A 22,109-nucleotide genomic window follows, 5' to 3' on the forward strand; every position below is an offset into this window, starting at 1 on the left:
TTTTGTACAAATGATATTTCTTATACATTATTAAAATATTCTTGTTTAAGGGTAAATATAATACCCCCCAAAATATAGACCCTCATCAGAAATAAAGGAAAAAAAATGGCTTCAATCTGTGTTCTGATACCACCAGCTTTGTCACCAGTACATCACATTCTTTAGGATAAATCCATCAAAAACCTACTTCAACATTTTTCCACCATTGCTGTTGCCAATTACAACTCCCCATATTCCTACCTCCCCACTACCATATACTATATTTTCTGTCTCCTTTCACCCTGTTACACTTCTAAAATGTGCTGTAGGGTAGCTGACTACATCAGCACACTAACCACCAACCCTGGGTCCAAAAAGCCTGCAAGGCCAAAAAGCCCCCAAGCCCACATGCCACCTCAAGGCCCAGCAACCACCCAGCCCCATGGTCCTGGACAAGATACCCAATCCCAGTCCCTTGCAAGAAATAAAAAATGTGTTATGTCTAACCACTCCTCCCCCACAATCCACCCTCTCCTCCATCACTCACATCCCCCCTTCCCCCATCCCCCTTCTCTCCTTTTTACTCTAGATCTCTATACCCCATTGAATACATATGCTATTTCCTCTCTAAACGACCTCTAATGAGAACAAAGTTTCTCTCATTCCCCCTGCCTTCCCCCTTCTATATCATTGCAATAGCTCAATGCAATAATACAAATATCTTATACAAATTATCTCACCCTATTCCACCTCTCCTTTCTCTTACTCCCTTTACATTTCCCTTTTCACCATTCACTCCCTTTTTGCTATATGTTATATCTTCAAATTCAACTCTCTCCTAAGTTTCATCTATAAAAACTCCTACCTGCTCCATTAAATGAGGAGTTTTATATGAATATTTATCATGATCATTTTTCTATCAGGAATACATGCAGGTACAGCTAGGTGGCATTGGGGCACCTCAGTGGCACAGTAGATAGAGCACCAGTCCTGGAGTCAGGAGTACCTGAGTTCAAATCCAGCCTCAGACACTTAATTACCTGCCTTTGTGGCCATGGTCAATTCACTTAACCCCATTAGTATTAGTTGCCCAAGTGTGACCTTGGGCAAATCAGTTAATATGCTTCAGCCTCAGTTTTCTCATCTGTGAACTTGGGATGCTCATATTTGCATTCCGTACCTTGACAGGTTGTTTGAGATCCAAATGAGACAGTGGCTATGAAAACACCCTGTAAGGCAGTAGCACCATCCAAATATTAGTGTATAATTAGTGTGGCTCATCTTTGGAGGAGACTTAGTGACCTTTAATGTTCTTGAGGATCTGAGAGACCCTGGGTTCACATACATCTGAATTTATCCTGGGAAGGTACATGAAAACAATAAGTCAGGGTTTCATATTTTCTGTTTTTTAACAATGCTTTTAGTTTTATTTTTTTCCAATGACATGTGAAGATAATGTTTCAGTTCCACATTTTTCTACCACCCTCCCTTCCCTCCCCCTTCCCCATGGCAACAATCAGATATAGATTGTACATGTAAATATACATCCTTCCATATTAGTCATATTATTATAGAAGAATTAGAACTAAAGTGAAACATAAAAGGAGTTTTTAAAAGGTGAGCATAGTATGCTTTGCTTTGCATTCAGACTTGATAGTGTTTTGCATTCATACTTCATAGGGGCATTGTTTCTCTTGTTCTTGCTCTCATTGCCCTCATCCGAGATTAACTTAAATCTCTAAAACAAAACTTCGGTACAACTAATGGTGTATGTATGTATGTGTGTGAGTGTGTATATGTGTATGTGTATGTGTGTGTATGAGTATAAGTGTGCATATACTTGTATATGTACATATACACATATATACATATATGTGCATATATGCATGCATATACATATATGTGCATGTGCATGTATGCATATATGCCTACGTGTATGATCTCAAAAGGGAGAGACCATGGTTCTTTCTAGAAAAGGTAATGTACTATATGACTTTACTTTACAATACTTGAGTTGATATCTACCACCAGAGAAACTCTTTAAGATATAAAAGACTCACTTATGCTCATTAAGATACATCGAAGGGGCAGCTAGGTGGTGCAGTGGATAGAGGACCAGCCCTGGAGTCAGGAGGACCTGAGTTCAAATCTGGCCTCATCCACTTAACAATTACATAGCTGGGTGACCTTAGGTAAGCCACTTAACCCCATTATCTTAAATAAATATAAATTTTAAAAAAGCAACATAGAAAAAAAACATTTCAAAAGGCCATTACATTTATTTTTATTTTATTTTTAGGTTTTTGCAAGGCAAATGGGGTTACATGGCTTGCCCAAGGCTGCACTGCTAGGTAATTATTAAGTGTTTGAGACCGGATTTGAACCCAGGTACTCCTGACTCAGGGCTGTTGCTTTATCCACCGCGCCACCTAGTTGCCCCTGGCCATTACATTCATGAAAATCCCTCTGTAGGATTGTTGATCAGATGTTTCATGTTCACCTTTGTTGTTCACTGCCCAGTCAATTCACTGGGTCTAGATCTAGTCACGGAGGCATGACTTTATTCCTTTAATTATTTTCCTCCAAGAAATGGTGTGGATATCATTTCTCTGGAACTCACATTCTCACAGGTAGTAATAAAGACTGAAAACACCTTTTTTTTCCTCAGGGTTGATTGCTATAGCCCTATGCTCAGAAAAGGAAGCAGAAAGGATACCAGATATTTGAAGACAGCATTCAGACCTGCTGAGGCATGCATAGACTTATAGCCTGTTGCTTCCAGAGGCACAGGGGTAGGAGGGAGAGAGAAAAAAAATTACTGCAAGTCAAAAGGAGAAAAGGGATAGAATCCCCCCAGAAGAGGAGGATCCAAAAGAGAGAGTATCATCTTCACAACCTTTATAAACCACCTAAGAGAGATGTTCCTTCACAATGATCTTAGTCTCTGGCCTTCTTTCATAGCCTTTAGTCATGGAGACAAATCAGGAACTGTTATGTCTCCCCAGCAAAGTGCACATCCTTCACTAACAAATAAGAACACACATCCACTCTGTGAGACATACCCTTTTCTAATTTAGGTCCATACCCTGTAGTTTTATAAAGTGGATGGGAGAGCATCTCAATTTATTTTTCCCTGATCAGCCCAGTGCTAGATAAGTTGTTTCATATATCACATAGTCCTTACTCCCAAGCAGTTTTCAGTCTAGCTGGGGAGATACAAATAAGACATGGAAATATCAGAGGGCAATTTAGTATAGTAGAAAGAGTAAAGAGCATGGTATCAGAAGACCTGGGTTCTCATCCTGGCTCTACGTACTTGTTTGGTGACCTTTATCAAGTCACTTAACTTCTCAATTATCTCTTCCTTAAAATGAAAGGGGGTTTTAGACTAGCTGATCTCTAAAGTCTGTGGAAAACAGCACTATCCAAAATGTAACTTTTGGACTGCATGCAGCACACATTTTATATGGGCCCCTGTGAGTTTACTTAATGCTTTAGTAAACAAAGCTGAGCTACCACAGAGATCTCACTAAAATGGCCAATCAAAATGTAGTCTATTGTTTCAATACTTTTGAAAGTAAGGTTGGATAGTTCTGGTCTAAACTATGAAACCATGATTCTAAATTGATTATAAGTATAATAGTAGTTCACAAATGCTTCATAAAAAGACTTGAAATAGTCCTTGAAGCTGGGCCAACATCAATAAAAATTTATTAAGTATCTATAGTCTGCTGGACACTGTACAGGATGCTCAAAAAGATCATCAGTCTCTGCCCTTAAGCAGCTTATATTTTGTTAGTGGAGTCAACACATGGTCACATGGGTATAAGCAAAATAGAAACAAAGTAATTTGGGGTAGGAAAGGACACTAGCTAATAATAAGAATGAGAACAGCTGCCATTTATAAAGCACCTACTATGTGTCAGACTGTGCTAAGTCCTTTACAATTATTATCTCCTTTGATCCCCACAACACTCTGTGTGGTAGGTGCCATTATACTCAGTGAGGCAGACAAAGGCTAAGTGACTTGCCCCAGGTCACAGAGCAAGTAAAGTATCTACAGCTGGATTTTAATTCAGATTTTCCTGACTCTAGCCCAAGGAAGAAACTACTGTGCCACCTAGCAGCTGTTTTTGTGTGCTGAGGCCAACATTGATGTAGACTGTCAGATTTCACTGAAAAGTTCCAATTTAAAAAAAAAATCTGACGGGCAAATACTATATTATTTCTGGCTCTTTCTCCTCTGCAAATAGTTGTCCACTATATAATTTTGAAAATTATATTATTGTAGACTTCATAATGGACATAAAATTATTAAATGTTCATTCATTTCAGATACTTTACTGAAGTATAAGAGTAAGAAGAGCAGATGAGATGGATCCATTTAGGATTTTATAATATAGGAAAGACTTTACCATTTGGGAACTATATGGGCACTATTTCAGTGCAAAGCTTGAAACAAATTCAAGCACAAGGCCTCTAAACATCTTTTATTATGCTGTAAATTTAAAGAAAGATTATGACTTTTCTAATAGAGATTGATAAGTGATAATGTTCATCATCCAATTAAAACATAACTTTTAAGCAGTTTACCCACTTTCAGGAAGGTGTTCAGAATAGAGAAAAGTTGCATAGAACTAAATGAACCCTGTTTCTGACCCTGAACCCTGCATCCTGCTTATTTGTCTAACTTCTGTATTACTATCTCTTATCTGATAGTTCTGGAATTTGGCCACAACATTCCTTGATGTTTTCGTTTTAGGATCTCTTTCCAGAGGGGATCCATGTACTCTTGCAAAAACAATTTTGCCCTCTGGTTCCGTGATATCAGGGCAGTTTTCCATCACTAAATCCTGTAATATTCAGTCCAGACTTTTTTCTCTTCGATGTTTTCAGGAAAGTCCATAATTCTCAGGTTGACCTTCCTCGATTTATTCTCAAGGTCATGGTTTTGCAGATGAGGTATTTTACATTTTCTTCTAATTTTTCGATTTTTTTTTTTTGTTTTGGATGAAGCTATTGAGTACTTTTATCTTTGACCAATGGTGGGTTTTGCCCTATGGCAAGGTAATTGCTCTCCCTATTCACAGCTGAGTGAGGTCTGCTGCTCACACCTGAGTATGGGGCAGAGGTGGGCTGTAATTGTATTTGTTCTGGGAAGAAGCTTCAGTTGAAATGAAGGTATAGCTGCAGCTCTCCTGCACTGGAACTCTCCCTCCAACTCTGCTGGCAAGCTCCAAACTGTCAATGCCACTGACAGTGGCAATGCCTCTGCTCCCTAGTTGGTCCACGCTCCTGTGGCCCTATCAGGATAGTCACACTTTCAGGGTCTCAGGATCTCGGTCACCACACTGATCAGGCTAGGCAAGCTCTCAGGCTCTGACCCTGTCCTGTGCTCCCAGCAGAGTCCACCCTTTGCGCCTGGCTCACCCAAGGTTTGGATGACAAACTTTGAAGTAGATCTTCTCCTAGTTTCTCTCTCTGGGTTTTGTAGATTGGATTTCTGTTAAGAGGTTTCATATTATATATGAGGGAACATCAGGAAACTTTAGTACTGTGCCTGCCTTCTCTCTGCCATCTTGGCCCCAACATCACAAGTGACTCCTTCTGTATTACTATCAATAGCAACTCTATTTTCTCACCCACTCAGACTTGGTAAGTCAGTGATTTTTAACTCTTTTCTCTGTCTTGCTCTTATGTCCAGTCACTTCACTGAATTAAGTTTCTACATTCATATCACTTGAATCAATTTGTCCCCTTTTCTCTATTCCTTTGAACTATTTGCGGCCTCCTAACTGGCATCCCTACTTTCAGTTTCTCCTTCTTCTACCGTCCTGCTAGATTAAAATTCTTAATGCATAGGTAATGGAATCTTTTTTGCTGTCTTGTTGCAAAGCCTCCAATGGATTCTGTTTGCTACCAAATAAAGTTTGGACTCCTTAATATTTAAATACAGGCTGTCTACTCTCTTGGCTCTAACCTACATTTCACATTTTATTTCTTCATGTAATCTCTGTTCAAGCCTCCCCCCAAAAAAAGCTTATTTTTCCCCTACTTTCCCAATTTCTGACTCTCTTTGCAGTCTTGTGCCTTGAAATGCCTTCCTTTCTATCTCTGCCTTACATTCTATCCTCAATATGAAGCAACAGTGAGACCCTTTAGTGTGGAAGCCCAGAAAGTCAATGTGGTGCATTAAGAAAGACCTCTTACATAGAAATAGAGAAGGGATAGGATTAGAATGATGAACTTCTTGCTCATCTCAAATGATGACCAGGTGAAAAAACTGAGAATGTTAAGCCAGAAAAAGAGGAACATTTGTTGGGTTGGGGTAGGAGTGGGACATAAATGATAGAAGACCTCTCCTACAGATTATAACTAGGAGCAAAAAGGAAAAAACAAATTTAGGTTTTCTGTAAGGAAAACCTTCATAAAAATGAGAGTTATCCAAAAGTAAAATGAACTGCTAGAGGCCTTATTTTTCTTAGGTTTTTGCAAGGCAAATGGAGTTAAGTGGCTTGCCCAAGGCCACACAGCTAGGTAATTATTAAGTGTCTGAGACCGGATTTGAACCCAGGTACTCCTGACCCCAAAGCCAGTGCTTTATCCACTAGCCACCCAGCTGCCCCGCAGAGGCCTTCTTTTGTTATTCCCTCCTTGAAATTCCTCAAGCAAAGAATACCTTGACCAATTATAGCTGACATTATAAAAGGAATTTTTCTTTAAGTATGAGTTGAATCAACTGGCCACTCGAGATTTTTGCACCTCTGAAATTCTTTGCCATTTTGTCTATATAAACTATTCATTTTTTGAAACCTAAATCTGCCACCTCTTGCAAGTAATCTTCCTCAATTATCCTATATAGAAAGAAATTTTTCTTTCTCTGAATTCTTAGGCTTTGTCCTTTTCTTATGTATTTGCCATTTTTGAACATTATCCTACTTCCCTATATGTCTTAGCTCTTTTATTAGAGTATAAACTTAATGAGGGTTTATAGTCCAGTCATTTTTCTGTTGTGTTCAATTCCTCATGACTCCATTTGGGGTTTTCTTGGCAGAGAAACTAGTGGTTTGCCATTTCCTTTCACAGCTCAGGTTACAGATGAGGAAACTGAGGCAGACAAAATTAAGTGATTTACCTAGGGTCACAAAGCTTGGAAGTATTTGAGGCCAGATTTGAACTCATGAAGATGAGTCTTCCTCACTGAATGCCCAGTACTGTATCCACTGCAGCTCCATCTAGATGTTAATGAGGGTTGGTAAACCCCTATTATTCATTGCTATAACCCCCCCACAGTATCTTGTACCCACAGGTATTTGAGAGACATTTATTGAGATGATGAATTCAAGTTTAGTGCTTTGAATCTCTTTGGAACCTAGAATCCATCCCATCAAGGCATCGGAATACAGTAAAAAAAGATATTTATTAAGTGCCTACTGAAGGCAAGATGATATGCTGGAAAATGAGGCTATAAATACAAGAGTAGTGGTAAAAAGTCTATTGAACTTATCAATAAAGAGATGGTTATAGATATTGGAAAAAATAATTTTATTGCGGGGATGGGTATGGGAACCAGATAGAAAAGTCTGGAGAGATAAATTGAAAGTGAGAGTGAAGCATTTCACTCTTGGATAACTTTAATGCTAGGCAATATTTTTTTTCTATTTCATATGAGAGACTTTCACATACTTGAAGCTAGTCTAGTTTTCTCCCAAAAAATCTGGATGTTGAAGGTATCCTGCTCTCCAAAAAGAAAGAGAGACTGTTGAGACTAGCCAGTCTGCCTTATCTCATATTCTTTTATTCATAGTTGGCTAATATCTAAGCTTATCAATACTATTTGGATGACCCAGCGTCTCACTTCATTTTGATGCACTAACAGGAATACTTCCTCAGAAGAACTTGTGAAATGACAGGTTAGAATTGAATGTTTTCACTTAGAACTCTTTCTTGGATGTTCTAATCACCTTAAACACTTCTTTCTGCTTTTGATCAGATTGCTTGACATAAGAGGTCCCAGCACAGCAGAAATAACACACGTTTTGGCTTAGAATTATTTGTCAGAAGTGTTTCCTCTGAGTGTTTTGTTGTCAAGGGTAGGCAGTTGTGTTAGTTAATTAAAAGTTAATAGTAATACAAATTTTAAATCCACCCTCAATTTAGCCATTCTATTTTCCCTTTGAGCCTAGAGATCTGCTTTTCACAGGATATTGCTTATCATGGCCTGCAGTGGACATTCTTGGAACTGAAAAAAAATGCATTGTAATTCAGATCCTCTTGATCAGTTTTTGCTACTCAATTTATCCTTTCCTTTTTTTTTTTAGTTTTTTGCAAGGCAAATGGGGTTTAGTGGCTTGCCCAAGGCCACACAGCTAGGTAATTATTAAGTGTCTGAGACCGGATTTGAACCCAGGTACTCCTGACTCCAAGACTGGTGCTTTATCCACTATGTCACCTAGCCACCCCGAATTTATCCTTTCTTTGTAGTGATGTCTTTTCAGAAAAATTGAAAGAAGCCCTTTCTGACCAAGCCCTTATATAAATCAAATGTTTTTCATGCTCAGTTAAGGATCACTTTACTACCCAAATCACAAGAAGACCAATTAGTATGTGGTTTTCTTGGTGATTGTTTTGAGATGATGAGCATGACAGAGCATTTCAACACAAGGAAACTGAGTGTCACTTTATAATTGATTGTTTTGTAAATCTCAATTTCCTTATGTGTAAAATGGAAACAACAGTTCTTCTAGTAAAAACCTCACAGGATTGTTTGTGAGATCACAGGATCATATATTTTAGAAAACAGCTAGTATAAATTCCCCTTGTTGTAGCAGAGGAAACTGAAGTCCAGAGGGTTCAAGTACCATGCCCATGGTCAAAGAGGTCTAGTAGGCAGAAAAACCAAGGTCTGAATCCAGATTTTCTGCCTCCAAATCTAGCATTCTTTCCAATATACAATGATATTGGGAAGATCATATGAGATCATTCAAAGTGTAAAGCACTATAAATATAGCAGTTATTGTTATTAGATCTGACTGTCAATAAACTCAAGAGGTTCCCTTTCCCTGCTAGAATCAAATACAAAATTCTGAGTTTCTGTTTGGCACTCAAAGTCCTTCAAAACGTCACACACACCCCCCTCCCATGTTCTAGGATATTTTGAAAACCAAGTCTATATTGATATTTTCTGTTTCTAACATTAAGATAGTAACTCATCTATCCCTTCCCTTCCTTCTCCCTCCAAATCAGCCTTCTCATAGGAAATATCTAGCTTGTAGATAAGGGGAAAAAGTCATCACAACTGAACAATATATTGAAAAGGTTTAAAACATGGGCAATCTGAAACATCTGTGGATCTGCCACCTCCACCAAAGGAGTAGCTTGCAGGTGTTTGCATATCTCTTCATTTGAGTTGTTTAATCTTTATAATTTTGTTACATTTCTTACTTGTGATTTGTCTTTTTTTTCCATTTCTGTTATAGTGTATGTTGTTTGTTGTTATTAGATTTTGCTTACTTCATGCTATTCCAGTTCATATAAATATTTCTATGCTCTTCTGTATTCATCACACAGAAGTGTTTCTTCCAGTACAAGGGTGTTCCATTACATTCACGTGCCCCAGTTTGTTTAATCATGCCTGATTGATGGACATTCAAGTTTTTAGCAATTTATATCAAATAGAGAGTTTTAGCTTGGTGATTTATGTTTTCTACAGTATCAAACACTGGACTGAATTTTATTGTTTCTGAATCTCACTCATTTAGACTGTTTCATTAAGATATCTATTTTTTAATCATTATCAGATAGCTATGATGACTGCTGCTTTGTAATATATTTTGAGATCTGGAAGTAGTGTTATTCTCTTTTGATCCCCCTTCCTTTTCATCATTTTCCCTGATGGTCTATACCTTTGTATTTTTTTTTAAATCAAGTATATCCTTGGCAATTTGATCGATATGGTTATTAAAAGTGTATAGTCATTTTCATTATATTGATATGACCTAGCCATTAGCACTGAATATTCCTCCTGCTATTGAAATTGTTCTTTATTTCTTTTAAGAAGCACTTTATATCTATATGAGCTTTTGTGTACTTTGGGAGGCTGATGCCCAAATATTTTATGCATTTTGTAGTTATTTGAAATGGGATTTACCTTTTTGATTATGTTTATTATTTATTCTAAGTTTTGCTATTATTGTCAGAAATGGTATTTTGAACAGTTATTATCTCAGGATTTTTGCTGATTCCCCAAGATTTTTCCAAGTAAACTGTTCAAACTGGAACACCCTTGTACTGTAAGAAACACTTCTGTGTGATGAATACAGAAGAGCATAGAAATATTTATATGGACTGGAATAGCATGAAGTAAGCAAAATCAAATAACAACAAACAACATACACTATAACAGAAATGGGAAAAAAAAGACAAATCAAAAGTAAGAAATGTAACAAAATTATAAAGATTAAACAGAACTCAAATGAAGAGATATGCAAACACCTGCAAGCTACTCCTTTGGTGGAGGTGGAAGATCCACAGTTGTTTCAGATTGCCCATGTTTTCATACCTTTTCAATATATTGTTCAGTTGTGATGACTTTTTTCCCTTATCTACAAGTTAGATATTTCCTATGAGAAGGCTGTTTTGGAGGGAGAAGGAAGGGAAGGGATAGATGGGATACTAACTTAATGTTAGAAACATAAAATATCAATATAGACTTAGTTTTCAAAATATCCTGGAACATGGGAAGGGGGTGTCACATTTTGAAGGCCTCTGAGTGCCAAACAGAAAAAAACTGTTCCATAAGCAAACAGGGATAGATTTATCTCCTTCTTACCTGTTTTTCTTTTATTTCCCTCTCCTTATTATATTACTACTGCTAGAATTTCCATCTACTTTTTCTTGCTGAGTTCAATTCTAGCCTCAGACAGCAGTTGTGTGACCTTGAACATGTCATTTTACCCTCTTTGCCTCAGTTTCCTCACCTGCAAAATGAGCCGGAGGAAAAAAAAAACAGGCAGCTACTCCAAACATTTGTCAAAAAAAAAGAAAACTCCACAGGGAGCCACAAAGAGTTAGACATAGCTGAAATTATAGAACAGCAACAGAACTTCCAGAATTATATCAAATAATGTGGGATAGTAGGCATTCTTCTTTGCTTCCCATATTTATTAGAAAACGCTTTGGTGTATTCCCACAACATGATATTTGTTATTTGTTTTAGTTAGATTCTTTTTATGATGTAAAAAGAAAGTCCCTTTTTGTCTATACTATGTAGGCTATACAAAGACTTTTTCTCCATCTATTGAGGTGATTATGTGCTTTTGGATGTTTTGACTTTCAATATGACTAGTTATATTGATTGTTTTCCTAATGTTGAACCATCCCTGTGTCCCTAGTTATAAATCCTACTTGATTATAATGAATAATTTCTTGGAGAAATCACTGTAATTTGAGAAGATTTTGTTAAAAGTTTTTGAGTCAATGTTCATTGATGATATTGGCTGATAGATTTTCTTCTTTTATCTTTTCCCTACTTTAGGATTTAGGACTATATTTGTCTCAAAATTATTTCAGTAGTTTTCTTCCTTTCTAAATTTTTGAGAAGAATTTGTGGAGTAATAGGTACTGTTATTTAAAAGTTTGCTAGAATTCTGCTGTGAATCCATCAAGGCTAGGACTTTTCTTTAGTAACTCCTTTACAGCTTGATCTATTTCCTTTATTGAAACTGAATGATTAGGATTGTTGCCTAGTGTTCTGAAAGTTTTCATGTTTTCTATTTTTGAAAGCATTTCGCTATTTTTTTGTGTTCTTGGTTTGGGTAGCATATAATTATGCATAATATATTCTGATAATTCTTGTTATTTCTTCTGGGTTTTTTTCAGAATTTTACCTGTTCATTTGTCATTTTATTGATTAGATTTTCTATTTTGTTTTGTAATCAGATTAGCTAAGGATTTTTTTTATCAGTTTTATTAGGCTTTTCAAAGAGTAAACTTTAGTTTTAGTTAGCATTTCTGCTTAATTTTTGTTCCTAGTCTTTGTCTCCCCTATTTTAATATCTCCTCTTTTTTTGCTTATTATGGGTTCATGTTGATTTTTAATTTAAAGATATGCATATTCAGTTTATTAATCTTCTCTTTTTCTGTTTTGTTAATATATGATGGCATGAATATGCTTTGCTTCTCAGAAATTCTTTAGCTGAATCCCAGATATATTAGAATGTCTTTTCATCATTATCATTTTCTTTTATCTAGTTTTTATGATTTGTTCTTTGACCCACTCACTCAGTATTTAAAATTTGATTGTTCGGTCTGCATTTGGGTCTGGGTCTTTTGTTTGTGGTGCAGGAACCAATTTTGAGTTTTCTTGCATTATGTTCTATAGGGATAGATTAATTATTTTTGCCTTTTTACATTTTCTCAAATATTTCTGCGTCCTAATACATGGTCAGTTTTTGTAAAAGGTCCATATGGTTCTTCCCATTTAAATGTTCTATTTAAAAAATGCCATAAATCTTCTAACTCTAGTTTTTCTCTAGAAATTTATTAAACTCATATTTCCCCTTTTGTTTATCTTTCTGTTAGACTTTTCCAAAACTGATAGAGGGATTTTTTTGCTGTTGTTTTGTTTCTTTGGTGAAGTTTGCCATTGCAAATTCCAGTTTTTCTACTCTCCTCATTATTTTTACTGTGTAGGATACAAATTTTGGCATCATGTTTCTCCTCTCTTTTTAAAAACACTTAGGAGTTTCCACAGCATGCAAGTAATAAGATTGTAAGCCAGATATTTTCTCTGATCCCCATGACCTTTCAAACCTTTGCAAAACATAGATTATTATGCACTGGAGAATTAGCATCTTCAGCTATTTAAAAACCCCAAGAGTTTGAAGCAAGCTTAAAAAAAATCTGTAACTTAGGAACTGAGGTTCACTGACCCAAGTTCACTCAGTACTCTCCACATTTACCTCTTATGCTTGTGGAAGACTGCACTAGCAAAACCAAGAAGACAGCACAGGCTTACATCAATACTCATCCCTATACCCTGGTCCTCCCTTCCTCTTTCTGTTTTTTTTTAATTACATTTTTCAATTACATATCAAAATAATTTTTAACATTGTTTTTAAATTTTGAGGTCTAAACTCCCTCCCTCCCCTCTGCTCTCCTTGACATAGCAAGCAATTTGATTTAATAAACATGTGCAATTATGCAAATAGTTCCATAATAGTTATATTGTGAAAGAAAACAGATGAAAATATGAAGTGAAAAATAGCATGTTTTGGTCTGCATTCAGATGCTATCAGTTTTTTCCTCTGGGGGTGGATGGCATTTTTCACTACAAGTCCTTCAGAATTATCTTAAATCTTTTATTCCTGAGAATATCTGAGCTATTTTGTGGTGATCATCATGCCAGTATTGTTTTTATTTTTTACAGTATTCTGCTGGTTCTGCTCATTTCACTTAGCATAAATTAATTTAAATATTACCATGTTGTTCTGAAAGCATCCTGTTCATAACTTCTTATAGGACAGCAGTATTCCATCATAATCATATACTACAACTTGTTTAACCATTTCCTCAATTTCTAATTTCTAATCAATTTCTAGTATTTTTTGCTACTACTTAGAAAAGCTGCTGTCAATATTTTTATACATATATGTCCTTTCCCTTTTTGTCTTTATCTCTTTGGGGATACAGACTTAGGAGTGGTAGTTGGTTCTTGTCCTTCCTCATCGAAGAAGATCAAAATGGCATCGCTTTGTTAGAGACAAGGTACAGTGTATCTGACTGTGACTGATTGAACCAATAAGAGCTCAGAATGATTTAACACAGATTGGGCACAAACAGTCCATGGGAACACCTTTGAACTGTTTCCACTATTCCTTGCTCATAGAACACAGTATCCTCTCTGATGAGGATACACCATGCTGGGCAGTCCTGTGCCAGTGTCTCCCATGCTGTACAATCAATTCCAAAGCTCTTAAGAGAGACCTTCAGGGGTCCCTGTATTGCTTCTTCTGTGAGAGCTTGCCTTGTGTGCATTCTCCATAAAATCGTCTTTTTGGCAAGCATAGTTTGGCATTCTAACATGTCCAGTCCATCGTAGTTGTCTTCTCTATAGTAACATTTGAATGCTTGGCAGTTTAACTCGAGAAAGGACTTCAGTGCCAGGTGATTTTCGGAATCTTCCTAAGACAGTTTAAATGGAAGCAATTCTTGACATGGTGCTTGGTAGACTGTCCAGATTTCACAGGCACATAGCAATGAGGTCAGCACAATAGCTCTGTAGACCTTCAGATTGGTAGTTAGTCTGATACCTCTTCTCTCCCAAACTTTCTTTTGGATTAGCTCTGGCAATAGTTATGTCAACCTCATCAATGTGAACCTCCTTGGAAAGGACACTGACAAGGTAAATGAACTTGTCCACATTATTCAAAACTTCCCCATTTGCTGCAACCAGTGGTTCCATATATGGATGGTATGGTGCTGGCTGATGGAGCACCTGTGTTTTCTTGGTGTTAATTGTTAGACCTAATAGTGGTATTGCTAGGTCAAAGGGCATATCCCCTTTAGGCATAATTCCAAATTGTTTTCCAGAATGGTTGCATTAGTTCACAACTCTGCCAATTGAACATTAGTGTCCCATTTTCTTACATTCCCTGAAACATTTGTCATTTTTCTTTTCTGTTATATTAGCCAATCTTATTGTTTTGAGATATTCCCTCAAAATTGTTTTAATTTGCATCTCTCTGACCAACAATGTTTTAAAAGCATTTTTTCATATTGTCATAGATAGCTTTGATTTCTTCAAATGAAAACTGCCTGTTCATTCCCTTGTCATCATTTGTCAATTGGGGGGAAGGCTTGTATTCATATAAATTTGTCTCAGTCCTGTTATATATTTGAGAAATGAGGCCTTTATCAGAGATACTTGTTTTAAAAATTGTTTTCCAGCTTTCTGCTTTCTTTCTGATCCTGGTTTTGATTGGTTTGTGCAAAATCTTTTTAATTTAATGTAATGAAAATTATCCATTTTACATCCCATGTACTCTCCATCTTTTGTTTGGTCATAAATTCTTCCATTCATATCTCTGACAGGTAAACCCTTCCATGCTTCCTTAATTTGCTTATGATATCACCTTTTATACCTAAATCATGTCCGCATTTTGACCTTATCTTCATATATGAAGTGGGATGTTGCTCTATATTTAGTTTCTGCCAAACTCTTTCCTAGTTGTCTTGTCAATTTTTGTCAATTAACGAATTCTGGTTCCCAAAGTTGGAATCTTTGTGTTTATTTAATACTTGATTTCTATGGTTATTATCTTCTGTGTAATATGTATCCAGTCAGTTCCATAGCTCTACCACTCTAACTCTTAGCCAATGCCAGATGATTTTCATCATCACCACTTTATTATATAGTTTTAGATTTGATAATAGTCCATCAACCCGCTTATTTTTTTAATCCCCTTGATAATCTTGACTTTTTGTTCTTCCAGATGAATTTTGTTATTTTTCTTAGCTCTATAACATGGTCTTTGGTAATTTGATTGGGACAACAATGAAAAAATAAATGAATTTATAGAATTGTCATTTTTATTATGTTGACTCTTCCTACACACGAGCAATTAATATTTCTCCAGTTAATTACAACTGACTTTGTGTGAAAAAGTATTTTATAATTGTATTTTATGTTGCCTAAACTTATTTTAAACAAAATTTCTCATTATATCTCTTTTAAAAAAAATTTTTTTAGGTTTTTTTTGAAAGGCAAATGGGGTTAAGTGGCTTGCCCAAGGCCACACAGCTAGGTCATTATTAAGTGTCTGAGGCCAGATTTAAACCCAGGTACTCCTGACTCTAGGGCCAGTGCTCTAACCACTGTGCCACCTAGGCACACCCCTCTTTCTATCTTTGCTGCTGGTCTTTGTTGATCATATATAAAAATGGTGAAGATTTATGTAGATTATATTATATCCTTCAAATTTACTGAAGTTGTCAATTATTTCCACTGGTTTTTTAGTTGCTTCTGTAGGACTACCTTGGTATACCATTGAAGTAGGGTGAAGAGAAATGTCATAATCTTCTTTTTGTATAGGAAACAAATCTTGTAATTTTTTCTGTACTGCTAAAGTGTTTTTCTGTATTGGTAAAGTATTTTTCTTTTCTCTATCGGCTTTTGTAAATCCCATTTACCAGTAAGTCTGGCAATAGATATTCCCCATGTATCCTATGTATCCTTTAATTGTAAGCTACTCTGAACTTAACAGTAGGTGACCTTATGCCTGACCTTGGTGGCATATACTCACCTGTGGAGCAGGACAGTGCATGCTATTCATGTGTAGTTTGTAGTAGATACCAGGTGTTAAATAAACACTACCCTTTGGATTCTGTCTCAAACCTGGTGGCAACCACTTCTTAAATACTACTCCCCCTTCCTTCCAATACAGAAGTATATTTAAAGAGTCTGACCCTCTGCTCATGCTTTTCTCTTTTTCTATGGGACTCTGTGAAGTCTTCTCCACTTGAGCACACCTCTTAAAGAATTCTGAACCATCTATAAGATGTTTAAATTACTTGTTTGTTGTAACTTCTAAACAATGTTTTCTTTTTTTACCCTTGCACACTGGGGTTGGATAGTTCTGCGAATTCTTCCCCAAATAAACCCTAACTCCAATTTAGGGACCTGGTAACATGATCTTATCTTCTATGGAGAGTGATTACTACAATGCTTGGTATATAATAAGCACCTAAAAGCCTGTCTTCCTCCTTCCTTCCTTCCTTCCTTCCTTCCTTCCTTCCTTCCTTCTTCCTTCCTTCCTCCCTCCCTCCCTCTCTCCCTCTCTCCCTCTCTCCCTCTCTCCCCTCTCTCCCTCTCTCCCTTTTTTTTTCTCAGTGGGAATGGGGAGAAAGTAGAAGGGAGAGAAAAATATTTTTGTGTATTAAAATTGTTTTTTAATATAAAATTTTATATCCACCATGAAGATAGTACTTGCCCTCTTTCACAGAGGAAGTTCAGATGGGAATTAAGGGTAGAATTTCAAAGTACACTGAGAGTTCTTACTGCTTGCTTCCCCTTCCCAGTTTCCCAAAAAAGATGGCTTTCCAAGAGGATTAAGACTGGTTATTAGGGGGCAGTTAGGTGGTGCAGTGGATAGAGCAGCCCTGGAATTTGGGTGGACTTGCATCCAGATATGACCTCAGACAGTACTTACTTAGCTGTGTGACCTTGGGCAGCTAATTCCATTGCCTTATGCCTCCCCTACAAAAAGACTGGTTACTAGCTGTAATTGTTAATTAATTGCCTATGACAATTGTCTTCATTTACTTAAACCACATTCTTCAGTGCTTGAGAGGGAATTAGAGAAAAATAATGAAGGTAGAGTGGGAGTATTTCCTTGTATAAATAGTATTTCTTCTTGATGTCAGAGAAAGAAAGGTTGGTAGTCACACATGAATCTAATTTTTGAGAAGGCCCCTGGTCTCTAAGAAGCTTTTTGTATAACCAGAGGCTAGTAAATTCTCTGGAAAATAACTCAGTGGTAGTAAAGTCAATGAGCAAAGACTTAACTGAAGGAGTGACGTGGAGGAGTATGATGTCTCCTGCAAGCAGGGACACTCCTGAGGTTCTTTATAGTTATCCTTTCCCCCCCCCCTTTCCAATCAAGTCAAAGATTGAGAGCCAAGGGCAGAAGGTTTGGTCCTATTTTTGCCTTCTCAGGCATCTGAGGGAACGAGAGTGTCACTCCTGGGTCCCTTGCTGAAAGCCATGAAGCAGGTAGGAGGACTAGAGGAGTTTTGATTAAGACTAGTAGCCCCTGATGAGAACTTCTTCGAACAGTGGTTCTTGCTCTGAGCCAGTTTCAGATTGCTTCAGAGGTAGAGGAAGCTCCATCTACAGGGAGGTTCAGTGAGTGGGAATTCACTTTTGATTTTCTTCTGTCTTCATTAAGATGATCTTTCTTTTAGCAATGTGAACTGAATGCTTTGAAGGAGATGGTGTCAGTCAATATGCTTCCATTTCCTCTAGAATCCTCTGGAGAAGCTATGAGGATGGGTGGGGGTGAAAGTGGGGGTTAATAATGTTTGTACTTTTTCCACGTATTTCTCCTATAATGTTTGGCATATGAGCTTATATTTTAAGCTGTTATTACCCTTTGCCTACTTTGTCTCTTCACTTGGCCCCTACCCTGTGTCACCTGTATTTTATCAATTCAGTTCAGTAAGCACTTTTTAAGGGTGCGCTATAGGCATGATACTGTGATAGATCTAAAGGAACATGGACAAAAACAATTCAAAAGTCCCCTTTAGGAACTCGGATTTCTCTGAGAAATGGTAGATGATAAATGATAAATGAGAGTCAATATTTGGATTTTATTATTTCCTGTTTTGAACTTTTCTCTGTCCAGTAAATTAGTTATTTGACAGCTGATTCTAAAAGAATATCCATATCCATAACTCAATGCTACCTGTATAGTAAGATTGTCCATTTCATTTTTGGTGATGATTTCAGGCCTTGCTATGTCTCGCACCTTCTGCCTTTCTTATTGAAGATAGTACCTGCAGGACAAGTAGGAATCTCCCAAATATTCTGCAAACCTTGCACCATTCATTTCTTAACCCATATTTTCCATACTTTTTGCTCAGCCTTTCCCGTAGTTATGTTTGCATTTAAGGCATCTAATATAAAAGTATCCGTTAGCTTGGTTTGAAGGATCTTTCAGATTCTTCATAGGGTTTCTCAACTTCTTCATCCTCTAATGAAAAAAGATATTGGCACATAGGCTTCATTCTCTTCATGACATCTCTTTCTTTTTGCTCACTGAGATCACTGCTAGACAAGGTAGGCAAATATATCTTGAAATAATGTTTCTTTATGCTGTTGGGTTCAATAACAAGCCAGTTACTCCCACTGCTTTATTTATCTCAGTAGTCATCCTTTCATTAAATTTTTTATCTTCTGCTATCTTTTATAATGAGAATATCACGATGGATCCCATTAAATTCCATTACTGGCCTTGAGAAGAAATAAACAACAACTTCATTTAAAATATAAATAGTTAAATTGAAGTTTAGGAATGGTCTACTCTAATTGCATTTTAATGTCTTTATTTTTTTAGTCCATTTTTGACTCTTTTTGACCCCATTTGGAATTTTCTTGGTCATGATGTTGGAGTGGTTTGCTGTTTCCTTCTTCAACTCATTTCACAAATAGGAAAACTGAGGCAAACAGGGTTAGGTGACCTGCTCAGGGTCATACAACTAGTAAATGTCTGAGATGAGATTTGGACTCTGAAAGATGAATCTTTCTGACTCCATTCACCCGCTTTTTGCAGCCTACTATCAATCTAAAGAGTACACAGACTGAAGGCTCATTTATGTTTAATCAATTTGAGGGGCACTGTAACTATAGTTTCAGCTAAGGTGAGGTGATGGGAGCTTTTTTGCAGTGATAGATTTGCTGCACCATGGGCATATAAATAGAAGTTGGAAAACTTTTCTACTAGTGCAAACAAAAAAGCAAAGGATAGGCATGGTGGTTACATGAGAATAGCATCTGGTGTTGGGGTGAGGGTGGAGCTGCACTCTAGCAATCCACTGACAGAATGATGAGAGAGGATGTTGAGCTGGCTTTTAGTGGGATCCAGAGGTCTGGGGAAGCCCTGATGTGGTGCCCACTATGATAGGGAAGGCAGGTAAATGGATAGTTTAGTCCAATCATGTTCATGGGGACCAGTCTCAGGGTTCATGTCTCCAATCATACCTACCCTAATCCCCTAATTTCTCCCACTCTTTTTGTCCTTTCAATGCAAGTTTTTTTTTTTTTAACCTCTCCCCTTGTGAGACAGACACAGGCCCATCATGGTAGTTATAACCTGGTTATTACTACTCAGGTACATACAGCCCAAGATGCACTGGTGCCATTGTGAAAATTTCACCCACTCTACTGTATTCATACCCTGCCCTCTGGATTGTTTTATATTTTTAGCACACACCCTTCCATGTTGTGAATGATAGCCACACCTTTCTTCTTTGGGAAGTGGAAATGGGGCAGATTGAATTGTAAGAAACAAGTGCGCATGGATCGTCTGTGACCCGTCACAGATCTCATTACATTTTCTTTCTCCTTAGAGCCTACCCTTCAAAATAATAAGAGACTTATTAAGGTTTAATTGTTATATTCCTACATGGGAAGATGATACAAAACTTAGGAACTTTCTTATTATTAGGGAGTATATATAGAAGGAGCATATATAGACATAAGGCACAGGTTTGAGTTGAATATGAATATGAATCTGAATATGCCTCAAGAATAAAATTAAGGAATCATAGAGGAATGTACTGGGAGAAAGGGAAAGTTAGAATGAGGTAAATTAAAAGAAGCAAGAAAAAGCTTTTGCAGTGGAAGAACCAGGAGAGAAGGAGAGAGTAAACCTTATATGCATCAGAATTGACTCTGAAAGGTCACAACTTACAAACTCAACTGAATTTAGAAATCTACCCTATAGCAAAATAGGAGTGTAAGGGGATAAGAGAAAGGGGTAAGTGATAAAACGGAGTGCAGATTGGGCGGGGTGGGGGGAGATAGTGAGAAGCAAAAGACTTTTGAGGAGGGACAGAGTGAAAGGAGAGAGAATAAATGGGTTGGGGAAATTGGATTAGCAATAGTAACTGTGGAAAAAAATTGAATTAAGTTTCTTTAATATAGGTTTCATTTCTTAAGCACATAGAGAACTGAGTGGAATTTATAAAAATAAGAATCATTCCCCAATAGATAAATGATCAAAAACTAGTGGTTTTCAAATGAAGTAATAGCTATCATAACTATATTAAAATACTCTTAAACTCTATTGATTGGAAAAATGCAAATCAAAACAATCTTGAGGCATTACCTCATACCTATTAGATTGGCTGATAGGATAAACAAGAAAAATGAAAGATGTTGGAGGGAATGTAGAAAAAAATGAGAATTACTGCATTGTTGATGGAGTTGTGAACTGTTTGAACCATTCTGTTGAGCAATTTGGAACTATGCCCAAAGGGTTATAAAACCATGCATACACTTCTAGCAGTATAACCCCTAAGTCTTATCCCAAAAGATAAAAATAAAAAATGCCTATATGTACAAAAATATTGATAGCTCTGTTCTGTTGGCAAAGAATTGGAAGTTGAGGGGATGCCCATCTATTGGAGGACTGAACAAATTGTAGTATGTGATTGTAATGAAGTATTTTTGTCTTATAAGAAATGATGAGCAGGATTCTCTCAGAAAAACCTGGAAAGACTTACTTGTGCTGATGCATGGGGAAATACTTTTTTTAGAAACTTACTCGTCTTCCAACGTTTTTATTACTGTAGTGGGCATAACCTTCCTTCTAGTCACCCAGATTTGCAGTCTTATTATCAGTCTTTAGTTTTTCATTTTTCTTCACCCCCAAAATCTTGTTGCCAAATCTTGTCATTTCTTTTACTACATCTCTCTGACGTATCCTCTCCTATGCAGCAACTACCCTAATTTGGTCCCTCATTATGTTTTTCTCTTAAACTATTTAAATAGTAACCTAATTGATTTTCCACTTGTTCCTTACTGCAGTCCATCTCCACAAAGTCATAGTGATTTTTTTGTTAAGTATAGATCTAGTCATGTTGTTCCCCTACTCTCTAAACTCCAGTGGCTCCCTATTGACTCTAGACAGATACTATTTCATCTTTTTCTCATCATTTTAAAAATATATATATTTTGCATATGTGTTAGAATGTTCATTATCATTAATACTATAGTATGAGTCAATATACATATATTGGGATGGTAGTCACTAAATTGTCTAGAAAGAACATATGCATATGGCTACAAATATCATATAAGATTGGGGGATGACAGTGGAACAAAGCATTAGTGTTGAGGAGTATGAGAGAACATTAGAGTGACCAAAGTGCTACCAAAGGGAGGAAACTTAGAGATAATTTTATCTTGAGGAGGTAGCCAGAAGAGCTCCAATCTCAATATCTGAGAAATGGGTGGAGATGGACAATATTGTAAGATAGACTTAAGCTGTTTAAACCTATAGGTAAGCTCCAGGACCAGCTGAGTAATCATAGGAGCATATGAGCTGGATTATTTCTCTTAAGTCTAA

Source organism: Macrotis lagotis, chromosome X, assembly GCF_037893015.1.
Source record: "Macrotis lagotis isolate mMagLag1 chromosome X, bilby.v1.9.chrom.fasta, whole genome shotgun sequence".
Taxonomy (NCBI): Eukaryota; Metazoa; Chordata; class Mammalia; order Peramelemorphia; family Peramelidae; genus Macrotis; species Macrotis lagotis.